Raw genomic sequence first — 21,351 nt, 5'->3', positions numbered from 1 at the left:
TTTAAATTCTGTATATCATCCTGATTCAATTTGGGCAAATTATATGACTCTAGAAATTTGTCAATGCCTTCAATATTTTCTATTTTATTGTAGTAAAAGTTTTCAAAATCCTTTCTAATTATCTTCTATATTTCTGTAGTCTCTGTTGGGACATTTCCTTTTCATCATGTATGTTAGTGATTTGAATTTTCTCTCTACTCTTCATTAGCATGGCTAAGGGTCTGTCAATTTTATTTATTTTTTCAAAGAACTATCTTTCTGTTCTGTCAATTTTTTCAATTGTTTCTTTTGTTTCAATTTCATTGATTTCAGCTCTGATTTTAATTATTTTCTGTCTTATACTGCTTTTTTAAATATTATACTTAAGTCTTTAGTACATTTTTACCTAATATTTGGCCGGCGGATATTCAGTTTTCATTGTTTTTGTTTGTTTGTTTTTTGTTTGTTTTTGTAAGGGTCATACAATTTTCTAAGCACCCTCTATTGAAGACATAATCCCTTCCCTATCCCATATTCTTGGCACACTTGTCAAGATTAGTTGACCATATATAGTTTTTGAATAAACGTTTGCTATATGCCCTTATATAATTCACCAATACTTTAAATAGTTGCTAGGTTTTTAAAATGATTATACCAGTTAAGGCTCTTTTGTAGGGAAGCAGGTCTATAGAGTTCCCCATACTTCCCCTCTGGAAATCATATCTTTATAATTATCTTTAGATGAAACTTAACTGATTAGGGTAAAGGAAATAAATTAATGAAAATACAGAGAATAAACCTGAAGTGTAACTAATTGGGAGATTAGTGGTAATTAGTATTTACAGATAGGTTTATTTGTAGCTCATTAACTGAAAACTTGCTTCATTTGTTTTGTAGCTCATTAATCAGAAAACCATGTTGAGTGATAGGGCTCTAATGTGGTTTGACTTTTTAAATAAATTCCAAGATTTGGATATCAAATTGCAGTGGAGCATTAAATAACCACTTCAGGGGATGGAAGAATTGGTGATTATGTGCATTTTCTATAATGCAAATAATTTACTATCTTAAATGTCATTGTTCTTATATCCTCAGTAACTAGATGAGTCATAATATATTGGCTGTGTACCAAATCACATGTTTGCAGAGCTTGCATAGTAAGAAATTATTTTATTTTATAGAACATATAATGTCTGATTTAATTAACTAAGAAATATGTACCGAGTATCCACTGCTTAGAAAGTCACTGTGTTAGAAGACACAGATAATTCAACAAATGTATAACAAGGAAACTGTCTCCAAGAAACTAATCATTGAAATGGTAATATATCCTCTAAAAATAATTTCTAAGTCAACATTTTTTTTAAGACAGCTGAGTGGTACAGAGGGATTCAGAAGTGTATTAGGCCCTTTAGGTTGGGAGTTACATTTTCTGTTACAATAATGGCTTCCAACAAGAGCAGTCTTTTCACCTTTATTCTCATAAAATTTGGGGCAGGGCTCAGTGGGGAGGATTTCTCTCTATTTCATGAGATATTATCTGGGGAGTGGTCAGGATGGGGTTGATGTTTAAGGCTGGGAATTTGCTTTCAACATGTTCCTTCATCTAACTACTTAAAATCACCAAAAAGTTCTTTGATTCTCTTTGATTGATTGATTTATACACTCCTGAGCTACTGATGAGAGTTACTGCTTCATAAAGCTCTAGGAAGTAGTCTCCAGAGGGAACCACCTTCATCTCCTGATCATCATCAGTGGTGGAAGGAGGCTCAGTGGTGCTAAAGATGCTGATACAGGCCCTGTTGTGAGACCATGAAGGGAAATTCTCTGAGGAGGTAGGTTTAAATTCAAACACAGGGTGCATTCTCTGCAGGTCAGTGGTCCAACCTGCCCCCTACGGAGCACTGGCCTTAACCCTGGTGACAAATTAGACAGTTAGTAGACTTCAGGTGAAAACTGGATAGCACAGTGGAGAGAGTATGAGTCTTGGGAGTCTGAGGTGGGTTTGCATCCGTGCTCTGTCACATACATTTGTCACTTACATTTTTCCCAATGGAAATTTGTCTTTTTCCTTGTCACTTTTTCTTTTTGAATCATTGAGTGTTATAGAGAGGGCTGAATGAAATGAATTAATACATCCAATAGAACCTGACACATTGCAGGTATTCAAAATATAATAGCCAATCCTGTTCTTTCCTATCTTGTCCCCATGTGAAATGGAAAGTGATGAAACTCCAAGGCCTCCAGCCAATTATTGAGTCCAAAGTTACATCATGTCTCCCCTATTCCTAAGGAAGTAGCTGAGGGTGATAGAGTCTAGGAAAATTGCTAGTAGAGTAATAAAATAGTAGAGGCAGGCCCTGTGCCTGTGAGAGCCAGGAAGCACACTGTTACATGGAGATGGACTTGCACATGATGCTACCCAATTCTAAGAGCTTTAGAGATCAGAATTCCCATTCTATGTATTTCAGTACTTACTCCAGGACACATTATCATAAAACTAGTAAAAGAATTGTAGTCACAAAAGATTTTGTTTCTGCAAAAAAAAAAAAGGTTTTCAACATAAGTTTCCTCCACCTTATGTGTAAAAGATGCAAGCCAACTTTCTCTTAAAAATCCACTGCTTGATTAATTTTCCCTCTCCCCAGCTCTACCTGTAATAGCCAGATGTTTGGGTGTCACTTTGCAATTCAAAATCTGAGACTTTCATCGATGCTTCTTGATTTGATGTTCCAGGTGGCTGAGAAGAAAATGGACTTAAGTGATTACTTGTGGCTTTGAAAGGTCATGATCTACTTCCTTCAGCAGGCTGGAGAATGTCAATCTGCACCTGAACTTTATGCCTCACATTTTTCTGATTATGGATACAAATCATCTGACAGTGGTAGTTGCTCATTCTCAGGCATATCCAATGCTAAATTAGGATAGGGCTCAATGCTGATGGGCACTTCTGTGATTGGCATTCCAGAAGTGCATTTATTTCAGTTCGATTCTGTTTTTCTTCCTCAAATCCAACATCAAAGGAACTTAAAAATTTTGACTGATGGACAGAGTGGAAAGCTATTCTTTACTTATATATAATCATTTATACATGTTGAGCTCACAAATTTTGCCAATCTTCCCTAATTCAAATTTTGCATATAATTAGTTTACTAGATAATGTATCTGACACGTTTCAAGAAAAATATTGCAAGAATAATGAGCATGAATATTTGAAACATATAATAAAAATTTCAAAATTCATAAAGCTGTTATTATTTTGACATCACATCAAATCATTGACCTAAGGAACACTTTGATCATTATCATTATGAAACATTATTTGCATCTAAAGTGTAGTACAGATAGAAATATAATGAAGATGTTTTTCACATATACTACATTGTTAATAGGTTCCAGCTCAATGAAGTAAATTCAGATGTTTAACAAACGTTTATTAAGAGTCTATTTTATGTCACACTGTGAACTGGCACTGCAGTTAAAAGGCCTAAATCTAGTTGAATGTACAGAAAACAAATTTTATACACACACATAAAATAATTATGGATTGTAATTTGCACTCTGAAGAAAACAGTGTGCCAGGATAATGAAGTTTATGAGGCGATCTTCTTTGGGTAGAACAGTGAAGGCCACATTTGAGATGAGGCTGATGAATAAAAAGCCAGACAACTGAAGAGTGTCAGGAAGAGTATTTCAGGTAGAGGAAAACCAATATTGAATTGTGACAGAGGAAGAGAATATGGCCTGGTGTGACTAGAGAAGAACGGGCGAGCAGTGTTGGGATGACAGCAAGTATATTTTCTGATTGTCCCTACATGAGGAACAGGAGGCTTGGAGAGTAATTGTTGAGGCAAACAGAAGCAATAAATGACAAAACTGGGCCTGAAATTCTGGTCTTCTAATTGAAATAGCAAGCCTATTCTCTTATTTAAGGACAGGAAGATAAGGGAAGAGATGGTCCAATGAGGCAAAAATCATTTTTCCTGGACCCTTCATTCTTGATGTAATGTATTATATCTCTTCCTATCAGCTAATTTATCCAAAAGAATATTGGCAAAGACAGTTTTAGTATAATAAAAATGAGAGGAAAAAATGACAAACTAAAATAGAGAGGAATATTATTTTAAAAATAAGTGAAAATCACTATGATGATGGAAGAACAACATCATCTTTTTAACAGTAGAACTGGATTAAGACCTTCAACTCTGTTGCACACTGGAATCTACATGGAATTTCTTTAGTCATTACTAGTATCACTCAGTTTGTAAAATACAAGCAAATTGACATACATCTAGGAATTCTGTCTTCTGTATTTGTTGGTATTTTGTCCTGACTTTGAGGTAAAATTATTTTAGTTATTAAGTTACAGCAGATGTTTTGGAAAATGAACTCTTAAGCTACCCAGGGATGAACCCCATTAAAGGAGGGACGTGCTGCTACCTCAAAAATCACAAGGAAACTCACCAGAGGGGAAAAGGGATGGGATATTGTCATCCACAAACTCACCAACACTAGAGAGATGGGGTACCAATGGTAATTATAAGGGTTGTGGAGTTTGCACACTTAACCTAACCAACCATTAATTCAGAGCATAATATTCCAATAAAAGGCCCTCTCCGACAGTACTCAGAGACCCTCGACTACTAAGAAGAAAGCAGATTAGGCCCAGGACCTGCTTATGAGAGTCAAATTGCAGAGAAGGGAAGCCCTATTAGATCTCATAGTCAAATCAAGGCCTTGACAGGGAAAAAAATAGGACCCTAAGATATGGACCGAGGAAATGTAGGTGGCAGAATTTGAGAAACCAAAGTCCTCATAATCCTTAAACTTTCTGGGCTTGTTGAAGTGGCCCACTACTTTTTGTCTAAAAATACTGTAGAGGCATCTCTTCAGCAAGATGCCTTACAAAATAATAATATTCCTTCCTCAAGATTTGTCCCCTTTTCCCCTCAAGACATTAACTTTGTTGGACTGGCTAATGTACAACCAGAAACAATTTTACGCAAAGCAACTTTTTAGATACTGTTTTCATTTTCTGTATCAAAAGTGTTTCTGTTGCTAAACACATTTCGAAACTCCGTTTGTGCAAAGTTTTCACATTTGCAGTGCTTTTATGGCGCTAAATGTGTATAATATGACATTTTGTGATGAATAAATGATTAAAAGCTCTGGAAGTCCAAGATCAGATCTGCACATTTCTGTGACCTCCATCCAAATAGGTCCTTTCAATTACAATTAAATATAGTAATTTAGTTCTTAAGTGTCCTGTGCATGTCAGGCTATTAAGGAGAAAGCTAGTTTTTTTTTTTTTTTCCCCTGACTCTTCTCTTAGGTCTGCTGTAATACACCAAGGTCTCCTGGGATAGTTACTCTGTTTTACTTATCAGGAGCGTATGCTATGTTGTTGGATAAAGTAAAGCATCCACATGCCAAATATAATTTTACAAAGTTCTTTGGTATGACAGATGCTACACAAATAAAAGAAGACACTTGAAATAAAATGACAACATACAAGAAAAGCTTCCTTTAGAGCTTTTCAAATCTGGGAAACACTGTTAGGGAGAAAAGAATTCCGTGGAAACAGTCTGTGATTCAGCCTCTTTACTGGGCCATCCTTTCTTATATTGAGCCATATTGAGCAATCCATCTACATTGTTTCAGAGAGTATGGAAACATATTTAGGTCACCTGTGGAACAGCTCATGATTTTTTAGTTAGCATCAGAGGATGGGAATTGTCCCAACTTGCTTTGTCAGTGCAGGAAGCACTCAATAAATATTAGGTGAAATAAATTCAGGTCAGACTATGTTCCCAGTGCTAGGTTACTAAGATAAATAAGACACATTCTACCCTGGAGGAACTCACAGTTTGGCAGAAAAATCAGAGAAGCACACAAAAGAGGATAATAAAATATGATCTAAGCAAGTTTCTTTGGGAATCTAGTAATGAGTAAGATTGATTGTTCAATGGAATTGGGCAGGGTTCACAGGAAAGGTGACATCCTTTGAGATCCCCTAGGCAGAGAAGCCAGGAGAGAAGTGGGAGAGGAGGGGGAATTCTAGGAGGCATCTATGAGGTCTCGGTGAGTGAAAGCACTGAGTACGTGCATGGCTCTCTACAGACTGGTGGGAGTGAAGCATGAAGATGCTGAAAAGGGGACAATAAATTAGATCTAGAAAAGCAGGTTGAGGTTGGGTTGTCAAAAGCATTATAAATCGTGCAAAGGAATTTGAATTTCATTTTCCCCACTGGAAAAATCAATGCTTAAAGCTCCAAATTGCCTACAGACCTGAGTTTTCCAAAGGCTATTCCTGAGCATGTTAATTCTATAGGTGTTAATAGGTGCTGTACCATGACCCATGCAGCTTTTAGTTGAAGGTAAGAGAATAATTATCTGAGACAGATAGCAGGGACTTGTGGTTGTAAAAAACAACATCCATAGAGAATTTCCTGAAATGTGCACAGTTCTTCTGACCCTTGTGTATGTTAAACCAATTTCACCTGCATACCTAGACCCAATAGTTTACCACCTCCTTTAGAAAGGACTTTGCCATTCTGCTCTTCATCAAGATGGCATTGGCCTATGCTTAGAACTGTAATAAGAAAGAGTTTGATGCAACATATATGGTGCTACATTTAAAGAGCCAGTTGGTGTCTTAAAGTATGTGTGTGTTTTAATTGATGGTGTGTCAATTTTTACTCTAAACACTAGGAAGCTTAGAGCCAAATTTGTACCTCATCTCCAAGTAAGAATACATAGCACATGTGTTGTGCTTTAGGTATGAAGTATTCCCCAAAAGCTCATGTGTGAGACAATACAAGAAGGTTTAGAGGTGAACTGATTGGGATTATAAGGTCCTTAATCTAATCAGTATAGTACTCCCTTGGATAGAGATTAGCTGGGTGGTAACTGTAGGCCAGTAGGGTATGGCAGGAGGAGATGGGTCATTAGGGGTGTGCATTTGGGGTTTATATGTTTGTCAGTGGTGAAGGGTATCTCTCTCTGCTTCCTGGTGCGATGTCCTTAGCTACACTTGTCTGCCTCACCTGGGGTCCAGAGCAATGGAAACAATCATCTATGCATTGAGACCACTGAAACCATGAGCTCTAAAATAACTTTTCCTCCTCTAAAATTGTTCTTATCAGGTCTTTTGGTCACAGCAGTGAAAAAGCTGGTAATAACAGCATGTATTTTTGAGTAATGACTGAACCCAGGATTTTATCTGACTTACTTCATTTGTATTCCCTTTGCTATGATACTTTCATCTATTTATATGATTCTATTGCAAGCATTTTTAACCTCTCTCTCTGATACTTTTGAGGTGAAAAGCTGAGATCAAGAGAGATAATGAATGTACATCATTTACCACAACACCTGGCATACAGTACATACCAGCTCAAGATTTGTTTCTGTTATGCTGATTTTTATCAATCTTATTCACTTCATTGCAGAAGTATAAAAGCAGCATTTCCAACTGTCAGAAATTTTTCTTAAATTCTGTTTTCATGGCCTCAATTTCCATTAAGCACTTAAGTAAATGGACAAATATTGAGTTGAGTAATTACCAAATGAAAGGCCCCAAACCCTGTGTCATGTAAAAGAGTTGATATCAGTTATTTTATTAGCTATTACTACTGTAAATTACCTTTGTTCAGAAAATACAGTCATTAGGAGTTCTAAGTACTCACACAACAGGGAAATCACTTCTAGGTAAGATTTCCAGGAAGTCTTCCCAGCAGAGGTGAGATTTGAACTAGACCTTGAAGGATGAAGAGAATTCATCTAGGCAGAAAGGAATATGGAAGCTCAATAACATAAGGTAGAGAGGAAGGGGAGATACCATCAGAAGAAGACCTCATGAGAATATGAGATTCATAAAGGGAACCAGTGGGTGGCTGACCAGACAAAAGTTCCTGTCCTCTCCTTCCTCATTGTTCACACTTCGGCATTAATGCCCTGCTCCATCATGGGTCCTCTCATGAAAGAAAACCCAATGCTGTTCTTTGAGAGGCCTCTGAGCCCTCTTCTGTATCCTTTATCTGTTTTATAACCAATAAGAAAATTAACTCAGGTGTGGTAATTATAGGGAGCTACAGACACCTTTTCTACTCTCCCATGAAATTCCTACACACAGATTCAAACAACTGTGTTCTATTTTGGGAAGTTGAATACTTAGCAAAGAAAGTATAGGAAGTGTGAAATGAGAAGCGGGGCAGCAGAATTCCCACCTGTGCAGACACTAAAAGCCCTTTATTAGGGAATGTGAGAGAGAAATCTGGTGAGTTCTTGCAGTGATGACTGGACTGGTTCCAAGGTGCAGGCTCTACATGGCAGTGGCCGATATGGCTGATGCCATTCAAAGGTCAGGGTTCCCAGGTTCCTCCACCCTGTTTAAAGAGAAGAAAATGTACTGTTTTTAAAATGTTCCAGAGTATGATATTCCTAGAACATTAAATATTTGGAGGAAAAGGTTCAAAGATGTTCATTTAGATAATTAATAATAATCCTTATACCAAAGAGGAAAATCAATTTAAAACTGTAGTGGTGAAATGTGAGCCAGCAAGGTCTGTGGAAGATTTGATTGATGTGCACAGGCCAGTAAGTTTATGTCCATTGTTTGCAGAAGCCTTAAAGGCTGAAGGATGAAGATAACCAGCTAAGAGTGAAATTCCAATTCTGATTTGTTTATTTATACTCTGACTTATGCCAAAATTATTTGAGCTTGCCAATATTTACGCTGAGAAATCAAACTTCTCAGATACTCAAAGAACACCTACTTATATGATTGAGCAACTTATTTCTTAAAAAAAAACACTAACCTCAGTTCAAGGAGTTTTTTTTTATCCATTTTGTCCTTTGACACCATCCTCAGAATGAAAAAAGCATTCACCAAACCAAAAGTTCACTTGAATCAAACCTACGCTCTCTATTTCTGTCCTAAATACCACAAAAAAAATATGCTTCACAAAGGGAACTTTTTTAAATATAACTTTTATTGAAGTATAAGATAAAGATATGTACACAGATCACAAATATATGACAAGATACATTTTCACACTGTATGGAGGTTACACTCAAATTGATTTTGGAAGGATAAGAAACTATTGGCCAGGGGACAAAGTGAAGAACACAGAGAGACTATCATGTGGTGCATGAGAAAGCAGGTCACATCCTGAGCCCTGTGGTAGAGCAATAGAGGAAGATGGGAAATGTGTGGAGAAGATGAGGTCTGAGTAGGTAAGATGGAACTCCATCATGAAGGACCTTGCTTGCCATCTAGGGAATATACACACTATCTTGAATGTGATAGAAGCTACAGAATATTCTAGGGCCATGGAATGACAAGATTGAGTCATTCATGTGGTTGTTTGGAGTCAGGACTGAACAAGGAAGCCAGAAATGTATAAAAGAAGTCTAGAAATTGGAAAACTACTAGAACAGAAGCTTTATCTGAAAAGAAGGGTGGAGTATGGTAACTTGTAATGGAAAGTAGGTGATTCTTTGAGAAAAGCCTGGATTTGACCCAACATTCACCCTAAGAATCTAGATGGCTTCTAATGGAACACAGAGTATAGGGCAGAGGGGACAGGAGAAGAGTGTGTGTGTGTGTGTGTGTGTGTGTGTGTGTGTGTGTGCATGCGCACCACGCATGCCAAGTTTCAGTATGCAGAAACCATACACAGTAATTCATGCAGAAAGCTTCTGGGGCCAGTAGACCACCTGCCAATACCCAGCCTGGTGCAGGCAAGGAGACTCTGCTTGAAAGCGGAAAGGCCAAGCATATGTGAGGGACCTCTAGCCAAAGAGCTAATGCTGATAGGCTGAAAGCTCTGCCAGGATCTCACAGCAGCCCCCGTCCCCTTTGGAGATCAAGATGCCAGACTGAGTGAAGATAACCTGCCCAGCTCTCTGCTGGATGCAAGAGAAGATTCAAGAAAAAGACTTTCACTGATTGAAATTGTAAATTCAATAGGAATATTTTGTGTAAATGTACCTAATGTGATGGCTTGGTTGGAGCCCAGGAACTTAGTTTTAGGATTTCCTTTGGATACTCCACACAGCAAAGAGTTATTCAGGATGAAACAAAGAGATGGAATTAATTTAATAAGTTCAATTTTATATTTAAAAAATTAATTTACTTTTATTTCTTCTAAATATAAAATTAGTAAACTATGAGAAAGTATGAAAGTAGAAAATTTGTGCCCCAAATTCCACTGGCTAAAAAGATCTTGATTAGGGAGGACCATCCTTCCTTCCTCCTTTCTTCTCTACCTCTTGGTCTCCACAACCACCCCACCCCCCACCCCTGACACACACAACTCTTCCCAATTCTCTATCTTTTCTTGATACCTATGCAAAATAGCTTTGTAATAGTTTATCCAGCATTTCTATATACCTGAGACATATGGAAAGATGCCACATTCCCTGTAAAAGGGACTGGGAACCTGTATCTTTCAGGTTTGGAGAACGCTGACTGAAACAAGAGAGAGTGCCCTGTAAATAGAACCAGATTTGAGCTGAATTTTGTGATCAGAATAAATTTATGGCAAGTCATTTCATTTCTCTTAGTTCTATTGTTCTCATCTATAAACTAAGGTAATATAATTATGACCTTCCTCACTGTTTTAATTCTCTTCTATTTAAGCTGAAGCCATTTTCTCCATCCTTCATTTCCAGAAAAGCTGGAGAAGACTGCAAGTTTCTCAGACATAGGTACCATAATCTTATTCAATATGTCCCTTAAAAAACAAAACTTCATGAATGAACAAGGCAGTAGTTGTTTGAATAACCTTGATGATTTCCTTTCATCAATGTACCAATGAGCTAAAAACAAAATAAAACAAAAAACACAGTGATAGAAAAGAGGCCTTAAACTGGAAACAAGTGATACATTCAATTTCTTAAGAAGTTTGCCAGGATGAAGCAGGGGTGGAGTTACATCTCCCTGGAGTTTCATTCACCTCAGTTCTCTCATCCCACTATCCCTACAGTACTAAAAAGTGAATCCTTGATTTAGAGGCTCTGGCTGGGTAAATGTTTAAGAGCCAATAAATCTGCCAGAATGAATCTCAGGTTGAAGAACCTCACAGAAACTTTTCCAGAGTCTCAGGGTACCAGGTAGCAGACGCAGAGAAGTTACCAAATGTCAGCTTATCCCATGCTCAAGTGCAGAGATGTACATCATAGGAATAGGAGCAATGTTCCCAAAATGCTGTCTTTGCCATGTGGTAAAATTCCTTGCCAAAGTGCAGAGCCATCAATGAGAGAGAGAGAGAGAGAGAGAGAGAGAGAGAGAGAGGGAGAGAGAAAACACAAAATAAAATGGGGGCATATAGAAATCACAGGTCCTGCTTCTAGTAGTTAATAGACTTCAAGGAAAATCATTATTCATGGTAGAAGACAATTTGGTGTTATCATTAAAATAGTTTGGTGTCCATATGCAACAGCTGTACACTTTTAGAAGTTACACAAAAAGCTCCATGTTGTCTATGCAGTTTAATTTTTTACTTTTTGCCATTTAATTTTAATAATGAAAAACCTGGGAGATATAAAAATTGTCCTCGATAGGGAACTGGTAAATACATCAAGAGACATAAAATAGGAGGTAGTATAGGTGCTAAAGTTAGACAGAGCTCTGTCCATTCTCACATGGACAGGTGGCTAAGGCATGTTTTATTGTCATGACTAAGAGCATGGACTGTGGAGCCACACTGCCTAAGCTCAAGTGCTTGTTTCTAGCTGTGTGATGAAGGCAGACTTTTAATTTTTATGTCATACTGTTGGGACCGGTTTTAGTGAATACAATACTTTTATTTAAATAAGTAATTAAAATAATTATTCAAGGTATACTAGATAAGAAGATAGTTGTTCTGCAAGTTTGGTACATAAAAGAGATTTTAAAAGTGACAATAATAACTGATGGCTATATACTTCAGGCATTATCAGTGTGACCACAACCTTACATCTAATCCCTTCTATTTATAATGTATTTTAAACTTTGCAAAAATATTATCATACTCATGAGCTAATATAATCTATCACTCTTCTAAAGGATTTTTATATATATATTATCCCTGAGAGAGAAAGAAAGAGAGGAAAGAGAGAGAGAGAGAGAGAGAGAAGAAGAAGAAGAAGAAGAAGAAGAAGAAGAAGAAGAAGAAGAGGAGGAGGAGGAGGAGGAGGAGGAGGAGGAGGAAGAGAGGGGAGGGGAGGGGAGAGTTTTTTGCTTTTTTACCTACAGGAAAACTAAGTACTTGACAAAATTGAGGCTTAGCGTGTTAAGATGTGAATGACAGACATTCAAGAAAAGACATGTTTCTAAAACTAAACTCTTTCTACCAAACCATAGATATTTTGTAAACTGGGCTAGTGCAACAAAAACAAAACAGATTTGTAACATGAACACAATCAAATATGTGGTTTGGCAAAAAGGTGGATATTCAATGGTTGCAGGTAAGAATGACCAAATTATGAGTTCTCAAAGAATAGGAACAAAGCTTGTATAACTACTCCAGGATGCAAATGACCAGTGTCTGACAACTGACACAGGAGAACGTAAGCTTGGCTTTGGCCCATAGCACCCTCAAGTGTGATAGTGTCAATGACTGATCATCTCTGGCCTCGTGAGACAATAAACTGATCAAATTGGTGAAACCGAGAGTATAACTAAAGAAGTTGCTATGTCATCTATTTGAAGCCAGTATAACCGTGAACAAATTTAAATCGATAGGCCAAGTAGCTAGCCCACTACCTTTGTACTCTTAGGCTGTTAGGAAAGAAAGTGACTGAGAAGACACTCTGCAGGAGCCCAGGGAAAGACTCTCAGAGGAAGTGACATTTTAGAAGAAACAAGAATATAGGAAAGAATAAGGCCACAAGTGAAGATATGAGAGAAGATTTTTCTAGCCAGAAGAAGAACTGATTCAAAGACATAAAGAGGACATGAGCTTGGTGTTTGTGAAATACAATGAAGGTTTAGTAGACCCAGAGCCATAGAGATATGGGGAATGGGGTGACAGAGAATTTTGCAAATATTTGATGAAGATATGATATGTCTTACACTTCTAAAAGTTTGTTCTGGTTGCTACATAGAAGATTAGAAGCAAAGATACAAGGTAAGAAGCAATTGCAATAACCAGGAGAAATATCATGATATCTTTGTTAAAGTACTAGTCATGGAGCTGGGTGCTGTGGCACATGCCTGTCATTCCAGAGGCTCAGGAGGCTGAGCCAGGAGGATCACAAGTTCAAAGCCAGCCTCAGCAAAAGTGAGGCGCTAAGCAACTCAATGAGACCCTGTCTCTAAATAAAATACAAATTAGGGCTGGAGATGTGGCTCAGTAGTCGAGTGACCCTGAGTTCAATACCCAGTACCAGAAACAAAAACAAAAACAACAAAAAAAGATAGTAGTCATGGAAATGCAGCGAAGTGGATGCATTTAAGATCTGATTGAAGGCAGTTCAAGAGTGTAGATAACAGGCTTGTGTGGGTTAAGTGAAAGAGAGGATTCTTGGCTTGAGCAAGTGGGAAGAAAGAAGTATGTAAGCGCTAGTTATGGTGTGTGATAATAGAAAGGAATTAACAGTTCCATAGTGGCCACACAAAGTGTTAGATACCTGTGAACATCCACCTGAAGATGTCAAGTAGGCAACTAAAGTTAGAAAATTTGGAGGTAAAACATAGTGAAAAGTAAACACCTGAGAGTCATCAGCATATAAAAATGGACTGGTTGGAATCAGATGAAGAGATCAGATAGGTGTGAAAAGAGGAAATGAGTAAGGATTTTGAGGCTTTTTCACAGTAGGGGTCACATTGAGGAACTGGACCTAGCAAAGGAGAATGGGAAAAAGTGACCAATGTGATAGGAGGTAGAAGAAACCTCAGGAGAATGTGGCACCCAGGGAAGCTTCTAGGAGCAGAATACCATCTAGTATTTCAATGCTGCTAACAGGTCTAGTAAGATAAGAACAGAAAACCAAGAATTTGATTCTAAATAAAGGAAATCCTATTAAGGATCCACAATCACCATGTTCCTACAGCACTTAAGGACTTGGGAAAAAGCCCTTAATAATTAGTATATCCAAGAGTGTAGAAAATAAAATTGAAAGACAGGATTATGTGACTGTTCTAAGATGCAGAAAATCTCAAGTATATGCAATATGAAGGCAAATAAACATTCAGTTTTAGCAGTCATTAAGGCAAGTAGATTGAAGTACTTCAAGGTAAATGTAATTATCTTTTTTTAAAAAAATATTTTTAGTTGTAGTTGGACATAATACCTTTATTTTATTTATTTATTTTTGTGTGGTGCTGAGGATCAAGTAGAGCCTCACATGTGCTAGGCAAGCACTCTACTGCTGAGCCAAAACCCCAGTCCCGAAATGTAATTATCTTAATGAGCAGAATGAATCTACACGTAAAACTGCACATCACCAGAAAGTAAGAATTATATGTAAATTGGTACCAGTCCAGCAGTTAAGTTTAACAATAGCCATCATATAACTATTAGAGTCATGATCTCAACAGCTGATGTTTGAGTATATGACACACTGAACAATGGTTCTGTTTGATAGAACCATCTTCATTTAGGACAAGAATCAGTGTAGCTTATTAGGGATAGAGAAAGAACTCTGAGGACATGAGTCAGCATGAACCTAGAGCAGGAGCATGGGAAGATTAGATGAACTCTAGATAGGGCTAAGGGGAGGGAGGGGAAGAGAGGTGCAAGGGGGTAAAAAAGATGGTGGAATGAGATGGACATCATTATCCTAAGTACATGCATGAAGACACAAATGGTGTGAATATACCTTGTATACAACCAGAGATATGAAAAATTGTGATCTATATGTGTAATATGAATTGTAATGCATTCTGCTGTCATATATAACAAATTAGAATTTAAAAAAAAAAACAGCAAGGCCTAGGGCAAATAACATTAAAAAAAAGTGAAAAACAGTTCAGTAGTGGGGAGAGAAAAGGAGACAGACTAATATGACTGGGAGATAGAACGCTATTATAGAGATAGCAGGGTCCTAGGAATTGAAGTATCTATAACATTAAATTTTAAGTGGTTTGTATTGCTATGATATAATATGTCTAAATCTTATCCAATATTTTATAAAATTTATGCAAAAAAGTACCTCATGTTCCTAGAGAAAAGACCTATAGTTACTAACGTTTAGGAATTTCTGAATTAAAAAACCCAATTCCTTACCCAAATATTCGACAGTGTACCTTAGAGTGGACAAGCCAAGTGCATAGAAATTCTATCAGCAATTTTGTTTGTTTGTTTGTTTGTTTTGGTACCAGGGAGATTGCTTAGGGCCTCACTAAATTGCTGAGGCTGCCTCAGCCTCCTGAGTTGCTAGGATGACAGGCATGTGCCACCACTCCCATCTTCTATCAGCATTTTAAAACCTGTTAAAATATGAACAGATAGCCTAGGACAATGTGACATGTAAGGAAAGCCTTTAACATAAAAGATACAAACATCAACCAACGCAGAAGAAAGGACACACACACACACACACACACACACACACACACACACACCCCACACCAGAAAAAAGAAATCTATAATCAAACTTTACCCAGAGAAATAAGATGAATTACCTACCCTTAAAATAAGGGTAAGATGCTATTAAGAAAAAGGAATAAGAAGAGATTGTTATTAGAAAAAATTGAGGGTTTTTAGAAATTTAATATGATAGCTGAAGTGTGTGTGTGTGTGTATGTGTGTGTGTGTGTGTAAAATTTGGGAAATACAACTATGAAAACGTCTCATAATCTTTTTTTTTTAAGAAGTAGAAGATATGAGACTAGAGGGCCAATGCAGAAATTCCAACATCCTACCAATAAGATTCAGAAAGAGAAAAATGTAAAAAGCACAATTACAGAAACATTTTTCTGAAGCACATAAGTCTCCAAATTGAAAAATCCTATTGAGCACCAACATAATAAAGGAGAAAAGACCCATGATTTCTGTAAACTTGCAGTACACCAGGGAGAAATAAAAGTTTTCAAGAAAGGAAACATTAAATTTCAGCACCATTTAATGTGCTGAAAACAGTGCCTTGAATAGTATGGGCTGTTTCAAGAGGGGAGAAAACACACAGAGAAGGCTGAGCACATTTACGTATAAATGGTCAAGTTATAAGAATGGCAGTGAATACCTCACTCACGCTATCAATGGAGAATACAAACATTTTCTGACATTTAAGATCTAAAAACACTTTGCCACCCATGCACCACTTAAGTTTCTACAAGATGGACCTCATCTGAAGTGAGCAATGAGATAAATCAGGAAAGAAGAAATGTTATTTAGAAGACACACAGGAGGAAGATGAAAGAAATACCCTGCACAATAATGAAAATGAGTCTTAGTAGGATAACGGTGCTAAGGATTAGAAAACAAGCAATCCAGATATAACCCAAGGGCAGAGACAGACAGGAGAAAGGTTCTTTCTCTCAACCCTGTCTCAAAATAAAAAGAGCTGAAGATACGGCTCAGTGATTAAGCACCCCTAAGTTCAATCCCCAGTACCAAAAATAAATAAATAAACCAACCCCAACTGATTGCGTTATCTAGTAGATTCACTAGTGTAGGCAGTTATATATCAAGAGGCCATATTGCTTGTACTTGAGAGCATGAAGGCAGAAGCCACACAGTTTGGGTGCCACACATTCCAGTTCTAGTCCTGCTTTTATTATCTTATATGAGCCAATGCACTGCTCTGTGCTTGTGTTTCCCCTCTATAAACTATACATCATAGAGTTAACCTCAGAGATTAATTAAATACGTTGATTAAATACATCACTATATTTAATATGCTGAATATTATAAGCAGTTGCAAAAGCTGATACAATGTAACATATACAGAGAAAACAGAGTACATCTTTCAAACAAGAAAATTATCAGTTCTTGGAAAGATAATAATTGAATAAGAAAAGACTTGCAATAGTAGCATGTCTCTTGGCTCAGTAGTAAATATTTTCATTGTCAGAATAATGTAATATTGAAAATTAAAATGCAGGAAGGGTCCAAGAATGAAGAGAGAAATCTTTATCTAGCCTAAGAGGAAGTGAATAGAGGTAGCATTCTATTTAGAATGTGGAATTACATGTTAAAAGAATAGCTAAATAAGTTTGAAGTTTGTGCTGAAAGAGCAGAACTTGGCTAATTGTGGTCATTTGGTTGCCAAATAATAAATAAAATAATAAAGAAGAAAGTGTGGATATGGGAGGATCAGGTGTTCCTGCAGTAATTCCACAGCAAAAAAGTTCCAAGAGAGGCCTCAAGGTCAGGGTTGGTGGAACTACCTGTCCATCATAGATTTTGCACTACTGGGAAATAATCCCAGGAAGTGAAGAACTGCCCTCTTCAAGTATTCCGTTTCATAGGCCCATAACACAGCTCCCCGTTTCCTTGGAAGTTTTCCTTCCTGTATGGAAAAGGGACCCGGAGGCAAAGCCTAATTATGAGGAAGGGAAAATTTTTTTCTATTCTGTTTTTTTTCTTTTTTACTTCTGTCACCCAAACATGAGTTAAATTGCCTTAATAATACAATCAATCTTTAAAGGAAAAAGACAAAAAATAAATTTTGGTCTGAAATTATTATACTTTTGAAGTAGGAAGTCCAGTCCTGATACAAAACAGATATTTAAAAGCAGGCAACTGACATATAAATAAAGGAACAAATAACCTCTGCTGTTCTCTGAAATTAAATGGATTCTGCCAAAGAACAATCTGAAGGATGAGAAGAAGACATACAAGTTGTCCATGTGAGGAGAAAGCTGAAGGGAGTCTGATTGTGCCTGAGTCCCCTGTGCCCATTCAAAGCCAAGCCCAGCTGTGAACATCCCCATGACTGTGAACACTCAGTGTCAAAGGCACTTTTCTCCATCAGTGATTCATCTCCAGGGCGGGTGCTCATCCCTAGGCAGGCGGGTTGGAGGTACTCAGGGCCCACTCTGTCTTAAGCCACAAGATCAGCTGGCTTGGAGGAAGCCCCTTCATTAGGCACTTCCCTGCCTGGGGGACAGATGTGTTTGGATTTCAATGAAAGAGCTGAAATTTCAATAACAAAACGAGAGACAGCTGCTCCAGAAATCCAGAGGGAGACCCAGGGGTCTTGGTGTTGTTTATTGTAACATGACAACACTCTTCTTGTTGCTGCCAACCCTTAGCAGAGGCCTCTGGTGCTGGGCCTGGAGATGATCATGTTTCCAGCTGTGTTCAGAAGAAGCAATATGAAACAGTCCCTGGACACCTGGCTTGGGACACAGAAACACTAAGAAACTACCTGAGAATCAGATCCTGCAAAATATAAGCCAATGGACATTGATGGTGATGGGAAGTGAAGCTTTTGTAAGAAGCAAAATAAATGAAGATGAATTTTTTTTCATGTGAAATTATGAGTAAATTATCTTAAATGTATAGTTCCCATGAATTTTGATGCTTTCAACAATAAGCAGGAGCACTGAGTTTGGGGGCTTAGTTTCTTTGAGCATTTCTCTACAAAACCAATTCATGTTAGCCAGTTCTCCTAGAAAATTATTTGGTTTATGTTCTCACTTTTCTCCCCTAGGATAGAGTTATTGTAAAAAGCAAAGGAGACTGAGGAAGGAAGCAGATATTTATTTTCTATTTTGCCGAGTGCCGTCCTGTGCTGAGCATTGTTTTACTTTGATTACACAATCACAGAATTTTTTCATAATTCTAAGCAAGGCATTATTATGATATTCATTTTAAACATGAAAAAATTGAAAATCAGTTTACAATATGTCTAAATCACCAGGCTAACAAGTAGTAGAGCTGAGATGAACATGGAATCTTTCTGAATCTTAAATCTATGCTGATTTTGATATCTGCACTCTTGTGTTCATTACAACATTGTTCACAATAGCCAAGAGATGGAATCGACCTAAGAGTTCATCGACAGACAAGTGGATAAAAAAGTGTGGCACATATACACAGTAAAAAGTTACTCGGTCTCAAAAAAGAGAGAGAGAGAGAGAGAGAGAGAGATGGAAGGCCAAGGGGTGTGATGCACACCTGTAATCCCAGTGGCTCAGAAGGCTGAGGCAGGAGGATTGCAAGTTCTAAAGCCAGCCTCAGCAATTGAAAGGCACTAAGCAATTCAATGAGACTCTATCTCTAAATAAAATACAAAAACAGGGCTGGGGATGTGGCTCAGTGGTTGAGTGCCCCAAGTTCAATCCCTGGTGACAACCCCCATCCCCGCAAAAAAAAAAAAAAAAAAAAGAGGAAATTCTGTCATTTGAAACACAATAAGGATAATGTATGCAAAGTGAATAAGCCCAGCATATAAAGACAAATATCATGTGATCTCACATATAAATGGAATCCAAAAAGCTCAAACTTGCAGAAGCACAGATTTTGAGGGGTGGGTACCAGGGGCTAAGGAGAGGGAGAAGAGTTTGGGGAGATATTGGCCATAACATACATTTCAGTTTGGTAGAAGGAATAAATTCAAGAGATCCCCTGCACAACATGGTGACTATGGCTAACCACAATGCTGTGTGTACTTAAAAATGAATAAGAGAGTACAGCTGTGTTCCTACCACACAAAAAACAAGTATTTGATTATCTTGATTGAGCCTTTCCACAATGTATAGCTATTTCAAATATATTATACATCATAAATACATACAATTTTTATTTGTCAAGTTAAAAGAGTAAATGATAATTTAAAAAGTGAAAATAAATGAGGAAAGAAAAAAATCTATTCCCTTCCTTTTATACCATGTTCCTTCTGATAAACCCCAAACACAGATCTTTGTTTTCTCTCACACAGTGAGGCAGAGCCAGAGCTAATAAAAACAATGCATCCCTTTATCCCTGTAAGCCATGTAGAAGAGTTCATGATTCAAACGTGAGAGTGAATGTGCTTATTTCTAGTTTATCAATTAAGATTCCTGCTGCAACACATTTTTCTGTTTTGCCAAGTATTTAAAAAATCTTCTTTATTCATTGCTTCTCACCTTGCCCAACTAAAATTGGCAAGCACCGTTATCCTCACTTAATAACCCAAGTTACCCAGGGAATAGCCTGGATTAGAAGCTGTGATACCCAAAGCTCATGGATAAGTGTTCTGTCTCTTGTCTAGACTCACTGAATAATTCAGAGATCTAGTGGGTGGAAATTCAGTTAGGAGTCTGACCGATTTGATTGCATTTGAGCTGTGGCAGCCAGGACACTACTTCTGTCTCCTCCCTAATCGCTTCTCCTTAGGGGAAATCCTCTCATTCCCCAATCCCTTAAGAGTTGGTATAACATAAGGTGATGGTCCCAGCCCTCTTCCTGATTCTCTTTATTCCAAAAATGTATTTGAGCTCCTATTATATGTGCATGCTAAATGCCTGTTGGCTTTGGGGTCTATTTCTGGCTCTTCCCCTAATGATCTGTTAGCTTCTGGTTACTTTACAACCCTGTCCAGACAGGTCCTGTCATGATTCTGGGGGTCAGACAATGGGTTCCAATGACACACTTTCTTTACTATCCTCCCAGCCCCAGGGAGATATCATCTTCTAGTTGTCACTAACCTCTGGTCCCCTCATCGCTCCTTCTGGATTCTCAGATTTCCCATCACCCTTTTAACCAACTATCTATATTATATACCCATCTGTTTGAAAGACCTAGAGGGCTATTTTCCTGGCTGGATCCTGAGGGACACAAACAGCATTCTCAGTTACAAGCTATAGAAACCAACCCTGACATTTTAGCAGGAAATAAATTTATTACAAAAGATATCAGAAAGCTTTAAGAATCTCTAAGAGGACCACGGTACCAGTAGCAGAGAAAGAGGAAGAACACTGCCCCAAAAAAATCTCCAAGCAGAACTTTTCCATGAAGTCACTATCACCACCATGCTTACTGTCGAGGATTGTACACAGGTGCTTTTGACTCTAGATTCTGGAAGCTACCATTGAAATTGTGGTCTCTGCCATCATCTGTCAACAGAATCAATTCTGGGCGTTTCCTGCCTCTTTATGATATTAGCTTCCAATTTAGAGACTAGCATGGATACATCTGATTGTTGCAGTACAGGTGATGTGCCTAACCCTGGCTTCAAGGAGAGGTGGCGATGCACATTAAGTGACAGTTTCAGTCCCCCATCATGGGAGATGGGCTTGTCATAGGAAGCAACATTCCCTAAATACCAGATGGGGATTTAAATGCAGAGGGGATATTTTAGTTTGAGCAGATGCTGAGATAAGGATTCAAATATAAGTAGTTTTGGGGAAGTGAAATCCCAGGAAATGAGAGAAAGGGAAACAAGGGAAGTAAGATCAGAGAGAAAACAGCCTGTGGATAGTAAGTTTTCACTATGGATGACTAGAGCTAAATA

General features: G+C 37.7%; 1 long non-coding RNA gene across 1 annotated transcript in view; it reads right to left on the bottom strand.

Annotated features, from left to right (window-relative positions):
* Window positions 1-8,154: 8,154 nt before the first annotated feature.
* LOC143641426 (uncharacterized) overlaps window positions 8,155-21,351 on the bottom strand; it is a 29,555-nt gene continuing 16,358 nt past the window's right edge. Inside the window, exon 3 of the long non-coding RNA XR_013155335.1 lies at window positions 8,155-8,366. This is a non-coding gene — a long non-coding RNA (uncharacterized LOC143641426). The remainder of the gene's footprint in view (window positions 8,367-21,351) is intronic.

Source organism: Callospermophilus lateralis, chromosome 2, assembly GCF_048772815.1.
Source record: "Callospermophilus lateralis isolate mCalLat2 chromosome 2, mCalLat2.hap1, whole genome shotgun sequence".
NCBI lineage: Eukaryota > Metazoa > Chordata > Mammalia > Rodentia > Sciuridae > Callospermophilus > Callospermophilus lateralis.
This window is presented reverse-complemented; position numbering and strand designations above follow the sequence as displayed.